The following is a 13971-nucleotide window of genomic DNA, read 5'->3' on the forward strand; positions in this document are numbered from 1 at the left end:
AAAAACGTAATTTTTGAAAACATTTTTATGGCTTTACTCTGTAAACAAAAGAAATATTTGATTTAAACAGGTTTTTTTAAGTCAGTATAACTAGTTCTTTTACGGCCAACATGTTTAAGTTTTAACCAATTCTATTTTCCAAATTAATGTCTAAAACAATATTTTTCACTAAACACCTTTTAGTGCATTCTAAGGAATTTTTAGCACTGACATGAAATTTGTTCCCTTGAAAATTTTGCCTTGCAAAAATGCTGTGTGTGTATGTAAAACAATCACCATTTATTGCTATAACCAGTTAATTTCTCTTTGCAAGTGAAATAAATGCTCATTTATTTAAACTAGCAGAACAACTTATTTGTACATGTATATCTATTTGTAAAACTCCAGTACTTTGCCACTTAACCTTTCTCCTAATCTGGACCATTTTACACTGCCAGAGTTTAAGGTGCATCTGTTACCATCTTTAGATTTTACATTACAGCCTCATCCTACATGGAAGCCCTGCCAGTCTTAAACATCTTCCAAGCTCCTTATATAAAGTTCCCTCTTGGAGCCTTTTAGTCTCAATCTTATAAGGGCTATAATAAACCCAATAGCAGTATGGAACATTAAGAAGCTATGTCCTTCAACCCCATGGGATCCTCAGAGCTCTAATACTGATAGTCCCAAGCCCTAAGCCATCCACTCTACCCTTCCTATCAGCTCTCAGTCTTCAAGCCTTGCCCATCTCCAGTACACAGTTTGGCTGAAAAATATTCTAAGTCCAAACAATGGAAGGTTTAACATTTAGAAACGAGCACATTTCTTCAAGAAAGTGCCGTGGCATAGCGGTTAAGGACCCTAACTGCTATGCACAAGGACCTGGGTTCAATTCCAGGTGGGCATGCACAATTTTGTTAAAAAACTTAGTATAAAAAAAAAAAAAAAAAAAAAAAACCTCTTTTTCCGGGAACCCCGGGAATTGAACCGGGGTCCCCTGGCCTGGCAGCAAGCAAGCTAACCACCAGGCCACAAGCCTCTTCAGGTATAAGATTTCGGAACTTATATTTAAAGGTTAGGATTGCGCAATTTAAAAAAAAGTCAGAGGTCACAGCACATTTGCATGTATTTAAATAACAGACATTTCATTGTTGAAAGACAGAATACACAAAACATTCTGACCCTGCATGTATATCAGTATATTTTAAGTCAAACATACACATGTATTTCCAAATCTTTCTATATTCATACTTCCAAAAGTGCAGTTTTATATGATCTAGGTGTCAATAAAAATTCAACTGTGTTGGTTGAAACTTGAACACAACTTCTCAGGTCCTCTGGATTTTTCAATTTAGAGAATATATTTCACAATTTTCTTTATCTTGCTATAAACGCAAGCTTGTCTGGATGAGTGGGGGGCTACTGCTGTGATGTAAATAAGGGAATTCAGGCAGCATTCAGTCCTTTTTGTCCTCTTTCCATTACCGTTGTGCAATTAAGGCAGCATTCAGTTCTGTTTCTCCTCTTTGTGTGATTGCAGTAAGCTTCATGAAATGGTAATAGCGCCCTCTATGGTTGGTCAGCATTTTACGGCGGTGCCTCTGATGCAGCAAACACAACGGAGATCCTGCCGGAATTGATAGGAGAAACCAATTAATGTCATTTAAGTTCTGTCAATTTTATTTCTGTGTTAACTCTAAAGTTGGCGGGTTATTTTGTCGTCTCAAGCCCGATTTTTTTCAACACTCGGTGTGCATGTAAAACACTCCTTATAAATGCAAATGTGGAGTTTCAAATCAATCTGACATACAACTTATAGTTGATACAGTCATTTGAAGTTGAAGGTTACAAGCGTACCAGCCACCACGTGCACTCAGCACAGCAGTTGAAAGTGCGGATACGTTTTTGGGGTTGACGTGTTTTCAGGAAAGTGGGTGCTGCACGAGAACCGCGTGTGTGATTTTCACAAAACTGCTGTCAAAGTGACTGCTTTATGAAACTAAAGGCTTGGCTCGTAACAAAATGAAAAAGTATGGCTGACCTCTTTCACGTGGCCAAGTGGTTAGGGTCCATGGTTTCCAATCATAGCATTGGAAGTTCGAATCCAGCTGCTGGCAGTATGTTATGGCCCTTGGCAAGCCTCTCTCCACCCAGGAGTATAAATGGGTACCAGCATTAGCTAAGAGGCAATCTGTGATGGAATTCATTCTGTGAACTGCAATTAACACCAGGCTGATGAACCAAATTGCCTCAGACCAGACTTGCTTTTTTTGGGGGGGGGGCTTTTTCTTTCAGGAAAAAGGGGTGCTTGTAACGAGACAGTTACATGTATGTGCAATTCTCTCAGAATTGGTGTCAAAAAGACCACAAAAGAGTTACTGAAAAACTCCTGAAGGCTCGCCTACTGTACTGTGGCGATATCAGAACAAATGCTTGAGGGAGGTTCTTTTAGGGTCAAATGAACACACAATCAACTGCACAATGGTGATGGTTAAGTTGTCAAACCTGAAAGTGATTTGGTTCAGGTAATATCTTATGACCCCTATTGGCTTGAGTATATTTAAAATCTTCAATATAGCCTTGACGTTACTTTGTGCATGTGTCTGTGACACCAATGTATGGCCTCAACATCTTCAATACTTGAAAGGACAACTTCCAGTCACTGCAGAAGACAGACTTCTCCTGGATGGACTGCACATGTTTCTTCCACTCTCTACCATCTCTGCTCTTGCCAACAAGTGCCCTAACAATAAAGAGAAAGTTAACTGGACTGGAGAAATAGAAAGGCCTCATTTCTGTCAATTAAAGTGAATGATTCCAAACCATTTTCATAATTAAAACAAGCACAATATATAACCCAAACTGTTCAGGGTTGTTTGACCATGACTAGAAACCCTGCCAGACACATCAGTCTGCATCATTTGTCAAAGCAATTTGCTTGCCCAATGTAACAAGATCCTACAGGTCAACTCTCCCCAAGGCCAAACAGCCTGGGAGTCTGTGGTTGCCAGTCACCACAAGATCCTACAGGTCAACTCTCCCCAAGGCCAAACAGCCTGGGAGTCTGTGGTTGCCAGTCACCACAAGATCCAACAGGTCAACTCTCCCCAAGGCCAAACAGCCTGGGAGTCTGTGGTTGCCAGTCACCACAAGATCCAACAGGTCAACTCTCCCCAAGGCCAAACAGCCTGGGAGTCTGTGGTTGCCAGCCACCACAAGATTCAACGGTGGCATTGTTCAATGAGACCAGCTCCCATTTTCTCAACATGACCAGTTTGTTTGGCTACTGTTGATTACCTGGTGCCTGTTCCCATAGGAATTTTTGGTTAACTTACCGCAACTTTCCTGTAGAAATACAAACTTAAATCCAATGGGAACACACGGCAAACTAATGTCCCTGCCAACTACCGTGATCATGATGTAAAAATAACAGGCTGAAAAGGGTCACAGATGATTTCCGCGCAGCCAAGGAAAGTTAGCAGGGGCGTAAAAAGTCCACTGGGAACAGTTCCCATACAATGTAGATTGACCGCGACCAAGCTAAACTGATTGTATGGTTCCCAGCCTTCAGCTCCATGCCCACAGTACAGCAGCATGCCGCACACACACACAGTGAGGTGTGCCCGGATAAAGCTATACACACATTGTGTACAGGGCTTTTCCTGTACGAGTTCATCATTCTTTGTGGCAGATTTGGCCGAATTCGTCTGATTTTATCTCTGTTTTTGTCAGATTTTGCCGATTTCATGATTTGTACAGCGCAGGCAATGTAATCAGCTGGTCTTATTAGGCCTAACACAGCGAAAAAACATTCTGTTACGGTTAAAAACAGTCCATGTGGGAATGTGCGGTAGATTGACATGAAGGAATGTCGTGATAAGTTTCCGTGTGCCTGCGAAAAAAAAAAGTCCAATGGGAACACGGCTATGGTGCATCAGACTTTTACACCTGCTGCAGTATGCTGCATCTGGTGGGGTTAGGGTCAAGGTCAGTATTTGCAAAGTGATACACACAGTTTCACCATTATCTAAAACTTCTTTTCTAAAGGTTGTAGACTGCTGGCCCTCTTTGATTCCACAATCTGGCCGTCTTGCTTGGACCTTCATCAATGTTCCAAGAGCAGATATTATGACAATAAGGGGCTTGATCTGTGAAATTAAGATAACCATAAAATGATTTAACTAATTCACCCATTTATCATAAGAAAATTTTGTTTTTAACAAGACAAATATTCATTTTCATGTTATTTTTAAGGAGCTGCCAAAAACTGTTCAAAGATTCAAAATTGTGGCTTTCATCAGTAAATTTTGGAGAAAATTATACCCCAAGAGACAGGTTTCCTGTCGGTTATGTTCTCTGCCAAAAAAATTATATGTCATCATGTCTGCAGAGTGTATAACATCCGGCACTGTGCAGTCTCTGTAGTTTTTAATTTAGTTCTCTAAGACAACAGAAAATAACACAGAACCGTACTTTTTTATGGCTGCACCAAGTGGCAACTTCAGCTTTATTTTAACTAAGGAAAGATTTGCAGCTGAAGCAGATACATTATTCAATTTATGCCTGATCTTCCTGACCCTATGGGGAGGGGAAAGGTTATCTCCCCCCCTCCCACACACACAGCGACATAACCACCTTCCATCGCTTTCCACCCCACGCAGCTCCCTCCCCCCTTCAAAAAGTTTCTTCCCCTCTTTTTTTCCCTTTCATAGGTGGAGGGTGAAGCCACCACAGCTGCCTAATTGCGATCAAATCGGAAGGGTTAGCAGGTGTCAATTACATTGTTGAGTCATCTCTTACCCGATTGCCAGATGCCAGGTGTGTATGCATGTGTGGGGTCCAGCATCAAAGTGTGCCAATGCAATGCAGGCATATAGGGTGCATTCGATTACGAGACAGACCTGGAAAATAGCAAGCTATCACAATAAGAGAAACTCAGATTAACTGAAGAATCTTCAACGGCACAGTTGGAGGGAACTGAATCAATAGGGACTCATACACCAATTCTACATGTACATGTAAGTATCAAAACCAAAGAACAAAAAGATCAACCCTTAAAAAAAACCCAAAACTGAAAAATTAAATAAGACTTGAAAACCATGAACTAAAGTTTAACTTTAAAAAAAGCTGGGGGCTGTGGAATCAAAGATCAGCCAAAACTTTACACTTCTCCACTGCCGTGCAAATGAAAAAAAAACAATGTTAGAAAGAGTGCACCTAATTTTTACAAAATGAAGCATGGGACGGCTGAGTCACAATACCAGCTGTAACAAGTCACATGGTCAAAAAACACCCGGCTTTTTTAGCATTCACAAGCACAGTTTGTCAAACAAAACTTACAAGAATACATGAACATGTACACTCGGACTTCAGTCACTGACTTTAACCATGGATGCTGTAACAGACATGACTCAAGCAGAAAACCACACCAAGTTTAATATGTGACCTGTTATGACAAAATGGGAGTAAAGATGCATCTCGTTCTTTCCTATTTTGAAGGTTCAAAGTGATACTGAAGCAGAGGTCAATTTGAAGGTTTTGTAATTTTTGGAATGAGTAACCCGTTTCCTCTTTAATTCCAAATATTTAGTAGGATCACATATTTAAAACTGTCTTTTTTCTCAGCAGTTTTGATGATAGCATTATTCGTGCCTGGTCTGAAATAGTGAAAAATATGCCGAAACCAAAGACTCAAAGCTGCCAGAATAATGTCACATTGTCACCTGATACTTTTACCCTAAGTATTCAATGTACGTACCACTGAAAATCTCTTTTTCTGCTGAATTCAATAATACCAATACCTCAATTTTTTGAAAATTCCTACTTTCAACTCATTTTGTGGTGACACGTCACATATGTGGAACAATACATGACATGTAGTTTGGTTTTTCTTCAGGTTGATGCATTTTGTGGTCCTAAATTTGGGTAACTGACTGTGCTGGTATACTTTATACTTTTAAAGGCATGAACGCCTAAGGGGAGCTACTCCTATGTTAAAAATAGATTCATTCAAACAAATGATAAATGCTAGTTGAACGTACCTAATGTGGTGTGCAGTAAATTAACGTTCTTAGATGAGATCATCACAACTGCTGGTGTCTGGAGCTGTACATGTTCACTGCCGGTGAAGATCTTGAGCAAATCACAAATGTAACAAAATTATGGTATATAGATGACAAATAATTCATCGACAGGCATCATGGTCAAGAATTGGCCATTTGGGCAAACTGAACATGATAAACTGCTGGGTGAATTAATCAAAAAGACAATTGAGAAATACCTGTATGTGGCTGATACCGTTCACGGCCGGGGAACTTTATCCCAATGTTAAGCCATCCTCCACTTGCTTCTAGTTTAGGAGTAGGGCCACGTACACGGTGGTATAGTCCACTAGCCTTGACTTTCCTCATGCATCATTGCCAGACCTCGTTGCTGAAAAACTTTGAATTCATTCAGTTACAGTAAATAATGACATTATAACCTTTAAAATACATACCACTGATCACCTCTGTGAACAATTTTGGTGTCATGAAATTTAAAAACCCGAAATACAAAAACGACAGCATCCAGAAATCGGCACAAATTCAGCTGACTGTTCCCTATTTGTGGCACACTTAAACAAATCTCTGAAAATTCCACATCCCACATACAGTAAGAAGTTTCTCAAAGTTGATAAATTCTAGTATTACCTCTAAATATACATACATGTACAAACTTATTTTCAGAAAAGTAGGCGTAACATTAGCAGTTACTTTCTTAATTGTGGGTACATTTTCAAAGCGTTCATTTGGCACTTCAAAAAAAAAAAGGAAAGAAAAATGGAAATTTGGTCAATAGACCTACAGACAGTACATGATTGATGCAATTTCAAAGGCTTTGGAACTCAGTACAGAACTCTGTCACAGAACTCTGTCACAGTAGCAAGTCATGTATGATGCCGGCCTACATAGGTCTACATGTACGGTGCACAATCATGGATGTAGGCCTATTGAAAGGTAGACCCATAAACAGGGCCCGACGTATAATCCTCCGTCATATACTGCGCCCTGTCCCAATTCATAGGGATTTCTTTCAAAAAACTTTATCCGGGATATCCGGGGGCATAACTAAACATCTACTTGACTTTATGAGCTGAAATTGCACGGGTATGTTCACTCATTACTTATGGGGTAAACTATTCCCTAGGTTGCTAATTGCAGAAAAGTTGCCTTTTCCTCATTTGGAGGACAAAATGTTGCCTTTTTTGTTGCCGTTTTCCCACTCCAGACAAATTTTGCCCCACTTGTACAAAACTGACGGCTGTTTTGTCTCTTTAATGTCACATCACAGAGTGCGAGCCGTTCTACCAATGATTTGCCACAAGCAGAGTGTGACTGGGCAGGGAACCAGCCACGGGCATTGCGTATTAGCTGCCCATGACAGTATAGGACATGTGTACAGGTATGCTAAAGTGTGTTGAAACAACATGTAGCTTGGAAGATTTTTATTCATGCTGCAGCCATGTGCCTGCTTTCAAGAGTTGACGAGACCAAGTTGACTTGGAACTGAGTTGATCTGAGACAAAGTTGACTCAGAGCGAGTTGATTCCAGACCAAGTTGGTGACTTCACACTGATGAGTATACAGTGTGTTTATATTGCCATGTTTCGCAGGACCATATCTGAATCTTTAAAAAGGCAATTTGTAGAGTCTAAGTCGCTCAGACTAGTATTGACTGATCTACATCATGCCGATGCAGTAGCGCCAAATATCATTTAAAAAATTCAAATATGCACAGCATGGATAAGTGAAGTTGGGCTAGCACGCTAAAAAAAATTATTTTTGACCTTGATGGGCTTATATCATATGGGATGGCCTAGTATGACAGCTGCATGTGAGCACATCATCGCACCCAACGACTTGCTTGGGAGGGATTAACAATTTGCAAGATGTGTGCAAAATCTAAGTGGGCATAAAAAAAGCCTACTAAAGTTACTCGTGTCATCTTCACAGAAACGGGCCATGCACATGTACTGTAGCCAGTGAGTGTAGGCATGCCTACCCATAGTGTTGATCCTAGTCCTACTCCTAGGATTAGTCTCAACATGGTCTTTTCCTTTCTCCATGGTCTCAAGGACTAGGTCTATCTGTATCTGTATGGTACAGGGGGCACAGCATCCAGGGGAAACATCACACCATCTGTATTAGGTTTACGCCTTGCATGGGGAGATTGACGCAAATTTAAAACAACCCATCAATGAAAATACTGCCCGACTGCCTCCTTGAAGGCTGACACAGATGTTGCACTGACCACAGATTGCGGCATGTTGTTTCAATCCCTGACTGTTCTGGGGAAGAAGGTAATGTCAAAAACCTGGTGAGAATGGATTTGCAATTTTTTTTGTATGACCCCTGGGGATTCTGACATTTGGAGGGTACCATCAGACTGAACATTGACCAACATATTGATTATCTTGAACTTCATGAATAACCTGTTGGTTTTACGTCGTATCTCAAGGGATGACCAGCCAAGTTCCTTGAGTATGTTTGTCACGGTGCCAGGTGCTCTACTGTAGTTGTTGGAAATGAATCTGGCAGCTTGTCTTTGGATCTGTTCGAAACGCTGAATGTCAGACACCAAGTGGGGATCCCAGGCAGATAACGAATATTCCAGCAATGGGCGAACCATGAAGTACGCTGCTTTGTTTACTTTTGGAGTACAGCTCCAAAGGTTCCTCCTCAGAATATTTCATACTCTCTGAGCCTTCTTGCAGGTTTCAGATATATGTTTCCTCGTAAAGACTATACATGTACATTGTATGTTCGAGAACTTTACAAGGGATGGAGGTAAGAGACACTGGACGGTAATTTGCAGGACCTGAACGTGCCCCTTTCTTGAAGACTGCAGTAACATTTGCTGTCTTCCATGTTGATGGTACTATCCCAGTATTCACTGAATTTTGAAACAGGTCTTGGAGAACAGGTGCTAGTGGTTCTGCAACAACTTGAAGTTTTAACAACCATGGCGGAATATTACCTGGCCCTGGTGCTTTACATGGAATAATTTCCTGAAGCTGTTTTTCCACACCCAGAAATCTGTTACGGGGAGATTCCAGGACATACATCTCCATGACCCATGACATTTGTTGTTACTTGAATTTTGTTTGTAAAGACACTCTGAAATTGCTGATTTAATAAGTTGGCTTTCGCTCTGCTGTCGCTTATGATGTTTTCGCCATCTCCCAGATCAGACACTCCAACATTTTCCCTCTGAAACTTCTTTATGAATGACCAGAAAGTTTTGTGATTTGCCTTAAAATTTTCTTGGAGATACGAATTTATGTACCGAGTTCTTGCCTTGCAGAGTTGATTTCTCATACCTTTGCAAGATTGTTTGAAGGCCTGCCAATCTTCCTCCTTATTTCCCATTTTTTTTGCTGTCTTGTAGAGACGTCTTTTTCTTCTGTATTCTCTTTTAAGATCATTACTGAACCATGGTAGATTATATCTACTTGATGCAAACTTGTGGGCTATATGCTTTTCCAAAAGATCAAGCAATACCTGTTGGTTGTGCTTCCATTTAAAATCTGGTAATTTACCTTCTGTTGCTGCATTGTAGATTAACTGATAGGCCTTTACATCGTTTACTAACCCTTCTGTGTTTGCTTTTTGCCTCAAATAAACTTTCCTCTTGAGTTGCTTCTTCCTCTTTGGAGCTACATCAGTGTCGACTAAAACCATGTCGTGCTCAGAAATTCCTTCCACAATCTCACTGTTCTTAATTACACCCTGGTTATTCACAAGAACTTGATCAAGGATGTTACATACGTCTCCCTGTGACCGAGTGGGCTCTTTGACACATTGCTTGAAGCCATATTCAGTAACCATCTTGATGAGCTTATCTCCAGCCATCTTGCTGTAGTCTTGTGATCCGGTAACAGCGTAATTATTCCAGTTTAAGTTTGGCAGGTTAAAATCTCCCAAAATAACAACAACAATAGAGTTTATTTTCCCTTTAAGTACAGCCACAGATTTCGTCAGCTTGTCAATTTGTTGACCACATCTGTCATCTGGCGGTCGATAAAATGTTCCAATCGCGACTGCTTTGGATTTGCTATTTTTGGTTTCCGTTTATATAGCGTCACAGTTACATGTAGTATCCATGTTGGAACATTCATTTGACACCAATTTGGTTGAAACTGCCTGAAACACCCCCCTCCTGGGGTGTTTGTATTTCTATCCTTCTAAAGACTTTGTAGTTAGATGGGAATATTTCGCCACTCTCAAGAGTTGAATTAAGCCATGACTCCGTACCACAAATAATATCAGGTTAATGCACCTTTATGAGGACTTGTAGATCAGCAACTTTTCTTCTAATAGTTTGACAGTTGATCGATAGACAACGTAAATTTCTCTTGGTAGAATCTTGACGGTTCCCCATCAATGGTGCAGATCCTTCAAACTGTTTTTGCCAGGTGTCGGCCCCAACCAAGTCTCCACCATTATCTAATGCACGGTTCTCAAAGAACGAGTCAGGAAATGATGAAAGTTCACAATTTATGCAGTTCCACATATCCTCCGAGGTCTGTAGTAGCCGATTTATAAGCAGACTCCGAGACACCTGCACATGCTTCGTGAATCCACCATTCACATGTGTCACACATTATGGCGGCATAGGACCCTCGTACATTTCCATCGCATGCTCCACAAGGGCTGCTACGCTCACTACAATACCATGGATCAGACCTTTATTGAAAATCCCTATACTCACATGTATATTTTTTTGCATTTAGTATGCTTCCATTTGTTACAATCCTCCCAGAATACCGCTCTTTCTCTCCCTTTATCTATGATCCCACAAGCCCCGTAAAGATCGGACACACTGGGATTGGGGCCTGGATTTAATTCAATATCCCCACTAACAACCATCGTAAGGAGGATGACAGTTTTTCTAGCTGTTTTTGTTGATGGATGTAGCCGGAAACCTGGATCAGCTACCATTCTTGCTGGAACCATAAATGTTCATGGAGAGGTGCAAAACACAGGTGATTTAAGTATGTTGTGCATTCTCCTCCACGTTTCACCCTCTCGTGTGTTCAAAAGGTCTACCCTATCATCCAGGTTTGCATATTTTCCATGGTAGTTTTAACTTGATCAAACTCAAATGCAACTGTAGGGAAACTCCTTAACAGATGACACATGCAATACGTCAAACAAGAAGTTCTTATAAAATCGAACAGGCTTACAAATTGATGAAATAATGAGATGCTCGGCTAAAACATCAGAGAAAATCACATCAACTTGGGTTTCCAAAAACACACTAGAGCTGGTTGAGCAGGTCTCTTCCAAGACTGCGGTGAAACTTCCCACGCGATTTACAATACAGCACAGTCAATGGATTTGCACTGCAGTTGGCATCCCGAGTACCACTGGCTGACAAACCACGCTGATGAGATCAAAGGTGTTTCGGGTCCAACAGCAGTTCCAAAGATCACCAAAACAGCAAACATGATCACAAACGCACTACAAGAGCTCACAATCTACCGTTCACAATCTACACATAGACAAAAGACCAAAATTAAGAACCGAGCAAGCAAATCAAAAACATAACAATGACGGGAGCAAATTAAAAACACGTCCTCCCCGACGCGTGGGCAAACCACGCCTAGGCCCCCTACTATGAATTTTATTCCTGTAAAGTGTGGAATAATAAAAGCAAAATGTACTTACTCCATATCAGTTATCACGTAGGTGTGCCAGCGATTCCTTAGAGACTAATATGTTACGTGTTGTCTTGATGATACACAAAGTCGCGAAAATAAACGGATTAAAGCGACCCCCATGCGCTCACTTTTCCTACCTCCATTGTATAACTATAATGTCACTCAACGTGCACGTGTGCCAACGCACCCACGCACGTGGTCAATATGAAGGAAGGCCAGCCGGCTAGCGCTCCATGGTTAGGCCTATTCCTGCAATATTTCCCAATGACTGATTTCTCTTTTTCTTGTCTGTGTTCCACCTTTGTCTGTATCCATATTTGTTGTGTTTTGGCAAAGCGAGTTAACTAAACCAATTCAAATTCGAAAAAAAGTGATCTCTGTGTAGTGGTGATGTGTGACGTCAAGTGCTGTGATAAATGCGGAGACTGCCGAGTGATGGCGCTGTTGTTGCCGAGCACAAAATGCCAAGGCCGCCGCGTGATGGCGCTGTTGGACAAAAGTTAGGCAAATTTTCCTAACACCGTTAACTCGCTCAATGGAAAGTTAGGCAAATTTCCTATCACCGGTAACCGCCTAATGGAAAGTTAGGCACTTTTATCATTACCGTTAAATTCGTTAGACTTTTTTCGTCACCGTTAACTGGGTGCATGTAAAATTAGACAATTCTTTTCACGGTGACTAACGTAACTCGCTCTCTGTTTTTTCACCTCCAGGTCTATTATAAGTATGATATAAAAAGTAGAAGTTTGGTGACTATTTGACGGCTCACCGCGGCTGTGAATTGCAGCATTTGTCATCTCCAATTCCCTTTGACAATGGTAGGCCCAGATTTTCTCAAGGGGCCTTTGATTTAATAGGCTGATTGTTTTTCTGACAGTAGGCCTTAGCCTGTAGTCGGTTTAGTGGAAGTTTGGCAAGTGGTTGCCAACACATTGTGATGACTTAGGCCTATGGAAAAATGGGGCTTATTATTCATGAATGTTGGCTGGCTTAGTGGAGAGATGGGCAACTTCTTCATAGGCCTAATCTAACGTACGTTAGTACTAGACCTACAGTAGGAAAAATAACCCGATGAATAATGGACCATTTTCAAACAGTAATGTTGTATCTGTGTAAATAATTAAGAAAGGTGTCTGTTTTTATGTAGGCCTATGTAGTTCTATGGTCCTGAAACAAACATGAACATTGACCCATATTATTCGTGGAGTTAATTCAAAAATAGGCATTTGTTTTGATAGGAAAAATGACATTTAAACTCGAGCTTTCCTCGAGGCTAATGTTGCGATGGGCGCCGCCATTTTGGTTTAATTTTTGAGCCACGCCATCTACCGTTAGAGCTTCCTCGTTTTGGAGATTTATTCTACCAAAGCTAACGCCAAGTGTTACCAAGTTGTGCGAAGTGGGATTTGGAGTATCTCGCCACGCCCTAGTCCAATCCGCTAATGGGGATGCATTGCATCGCAGCCACGGTCGGTGCAGACGTGTAAGATCCAGAGAGAACTTCCAAGTTGCCGTCAAAGAGCTTTGACAAATTATTTCAAGTGTCAAGCTTGCTGGATATAACAAATTCCTTCCTCAGCGTATAACTGGCTCAGTGGATAGTTGGGCAATTTTTCTCGTGACTTTTTCTCAACGGTAAGTTAGGAAACAAAAGTAGGCAAATTTGTCGTGCGTATTAGCTGCCTCAGTGGAAAGTTAGGTATTTCCTATGACCTTAACTTGCTCAATGGAAAGTTACTGTTGAGCAGTTTTGAATAGATCAGCTGGCTCAATGGAAAGTTAAGCAGATTTTGTCATGACATTGCTTCCACATTGGGAAACAAACTTTTCGGACACTGTCCTGTGGCATCTGCCTTAAGTATATACTGCGGATTTTCTACTTTCAGGGGGTGGACCTATTTTGGGGGTGGGGAGTAGGGGTGGGGAGTAGGGGTGGGGAGTAACTGTGACGTCACTTCAGTTTAAACCACGCCCACTGCATATGCACTGCACAGAGTAACATGCATTGATTGCCGTTTACATGGAACCATGGAATCTCAAGTTAATGCGCAACTTCAGCGATCATCCAATGGGAGCCTGAAATCCTAGCACGCCTGCCTTTGTGACAAAGTCACTTACGAACCAGATAAATAGATAAATGGACGGCGCAATCCTCATTGAGGATTCTTTTTGTAGGTCTTCTCATTTTCCATCATTTCACTGGAAGTAATTCATTCTGTCAGCGACTGAACGGAGAGGTTGTAACCCCCCACCCCCCTTTAGATCAGCCTCTGGGGTGGGGGTGGGTACGT

General features: G+C 41.2%; 1 long non-coding RNA gene across 8 annotated transcripts; it reads right to left on the minus strand.

Annotated features, from left to right (window-relative positions):
• Positions 1 to 299: 299 nt before the first annotated feature.
• Positions 300 to 12100, minus strand: LOC110983468 (uncharacterized). Of its 8 annotated transcripts, none has more exons than XR_015424777.1 (7): positions 11688 to 12100; positions 11204 to 11511; positions 6260 to 6419; positions 6021 to 6111; positions 4780 to 4880; positions 2570 to 4127; positions 300 to 1606 (listed from the first exon to the last, which is right to left on the minus strand). It is a non-coding gene; the product is annotated as an uncharacterized LOC110983468 (long non-coding RNA). The 8 variants fall into 8 exon arrangements; XR_015424776.1 differs by having other exon boundaries at positions 8450 to 11511; XR_002598721.2 differs by having other exon boundaries at positions 2570 to 2722; positions 4001 to 4127; positions 6260 to 11511.
• Positions 12101 to 13971: the final 1871 nt, after the last annotated feature.

Source organism: Acanthaster planci, linkage group LG03 (assembly GCF_054643075.1).
Source record: "Acanthaster planci isolate LZ-2023a linkage group LG03, COTS_SCS, whole genome shotgun sequence".
NCBI classification, from domain to species: Eukaryota; Metazoa; Echinodermata; class Asteroidea; order Valvatida; family Acanthasteridae; genus Acanthaster; species Acanthaster planci.